Source organism: Vigna umbellata, chromosome 9 (genome assembly GCF_029865625.1).
Source record: "Vigna umbellata cultivar VRB3 chromosome 9, Vumbellata_1.0, whole genome shotgun sequence".
NCBI lineage: Eukaryota > Viridiplantae > Streptophyta > Magnoliopsida > Fabales > Fabaceae > Vigna > Vigna umbellata.
In genome coordinates this window covers 40756364-40758896 of record NC_142173.1, presented here as the reverse complement: position 1 = coordinate 40758896, position 2533 = coordinate 40756364, and positions in this window count along the sequence as shown.

Genomic DNA, 2533 nt, shown 5'->3' with positions numbered 1-2533 from the left:
ACGAAGTGGACGAAGTGGACGAAGTGGACGAAGTGGAGGAAGTGGACGAAGTTGACGAAGTGGACAAAGTGGACGGAGTTGACGAAGTGGACGAAGTTGACGAAGTGGACGAAGTTGACGAAGTGGACGAAGTGCACGAAGTGGACCAAGTGGACCAAGTGGACAAAGTGGACGAAGAGGATGATGTGGACGAAGTGTACGAAGTGGACGAAGTGGAAGAAGTGGAAGAAGCAGAACAAGAACAAGAAGAAGAACAGGAAGAACAAGAAGACGTAGTGGAATAAGAACAAGAAGAAGTGGAAGAGGTGGACAAAGTAGACGATGTGGAAGAAGTGGACGAAGTGGACGAACTAGACGAACTAGAATAAGTGGACGAAGTTGACGAAGTGGACGAAGCTGATGAAGTGGACAAAGTGGAAGAAGTGGAAGAAGAAGAAGAAGAAGAAGTAGTGGAAGAAGAAACAGAAGAAGAAGTGGAAGAAGTGGACGAAGTGGACGAACTATACGAACTGGAAGAAGTGGAAGAACTGGATGAAGTTGACGAAGTGGACGAAGTGGACAGAATGGACAAAGAGGACGAAGTTGACGAAGTGGACGATGTGGATGAAGTGGACGAAGTGGACAAAGTGGACGAAGTGGATCAAGTTGACGAAGAGCACGAAGTGGACGAAGTTGACGAAGTGGACGAAGTGGAAAAAGAAGAAGAAGAAGAAGAGGAACAACAAGCAGAAGAAAAACAAGAACAAGAATAAAAACAAGAAGAAGTAGTGGGCGAAGTGGACGAAGTGGAAGGAGTGGACGATGTGGACGAAGTGGACGGAGTGGACGAAGTGGACGAAGTGGACGAAGTTGACGAAGTTGACGAACTGGAAGAAGTGGAAGAACTGGACCAAGAGGACGAAGTGGAAGAAGAACAAGAAGAAGAAGAACAAGAAGAAGAACAAGAAGAAGTAGTGGAAGAAGAACAAGAAGAAGAAGTGGAAGAAGTGAACGAAGTGGACGAAGTTGGACGAAATGGACGAAGTTGACGAACTGGAAGAAATGGAAGAAGCGAACCAAGTGGACGAAGTGGAAGAATAAGAAGAAGAACAAGAAGAACAAGAAGAAGAAGAACAAGAAGAACAAGAAGAAGAAGAACAAGAAGAACATGAAGAAGTAGGGGAAGAGGAACAAGAAGAAGAAGTGGAAGAAGAAGTGGACGACGTGGATGAACTAGACGAACTGGAAGAAGTTGAAGAAGTGGAAGAAGTGGACGAAGTGGACGAAGTTGACGAAGTGGACGAAGTGGAAGAAGAAGAAGAAGAAAAGGAAGAACAAGAAGAAGAAAAAGAAGAACAAGAAGAAGAAGTGGAAGAAGAAGAAGTGGAAGACGTGGGAGAAGTGGACGGAGTGGACGACGTGGACGATGTGGATGAAGTGCACGAAGTGGACAAAGTGGACGAAGTGGAAGAAGTGGAAGAAGCAAAATAAGCAGAACAAGATGAACAAGTAGAAGAACAAGAAGAAGAAGAGGAAGAAGAATAAGAAGAAGAAGTGGAAGTGGGAGAAGTAGACGGAGTAGAAGAAGTGGACGAAGTTGAAAAAGTGGACAGACTAGACGAACTAGAAGAAGTAGAAGAAGTGGACGAAGTCGACGAAGCTGACGAAGTGGACGAAATGGACGAAGTTGACGAATTGGAAGAAGCGGAAGAAGAAGAAGAACAACAAGAAGACGTAGTGGAAGAAGAACAAGAAGAAGAAGTGGAAGAAGTGGACGAAGTGGACGAAGTAGACGAAGTGGAAGAAGTGGACGAACTAGACGAACTGGAAGAAGTGGTTGAAGTTGACGAAGTAGACGAAGTGGACGAAGTTGACGAAGTGGACGAAGTGGACGAAGTGGACTATGTGGACGAAGTGTACGAAGTGGAGGAAGTGGACGAAGTGGAAGAAGTGGAAGAAGCAGACGGAGCGGACGAGGTGGACGAACTGGACGAGGTGGACGAAGTGGACGAAGTGGATGAAATGGACGAAGTGGACGAAGATGACGAAGTGGACCAAGTGGACAAAGTGGAAGATGAAGGAGTAGAAGAAGAACAAGAAGAGGTGGAAGAAGTGGGAGAAGTGGACGAAGTCGACGAAGCTGACAAAGTGGACGAAATGGACGAAGTCGACGAAGTGAAAGAAGAAGAAGAAGAAAAAGAACAAGAAGAACAAGAAGAAGTAGTGGAAGAAGAAGAACAAGAAGAAGAAGTGGAAGAAGTTGACGAAGTGGACGAAGTGGACGAAGTGGACGAAGTAGACGAATATGATGAAGTGGATGAAGTGGATGAAGTCAAGGAAGTGAACGAAGAGGACGAAGTGGATGATGTGGACGAAGTGCTCGAAGTGTACGAAGTGCACGACGTGTACGAAGTGGACGAAGTGGACAAAGTGGATGAAGTGGAAGAAGTGGAAGAAGCAGAATAAGCAGAACAAGATGAACAACGAGAAGAACAAGAAGTGGACGAAGTTCACGAAGTAGAAGAAGTGGATGAAGTGGACGCAGTGGACGAAT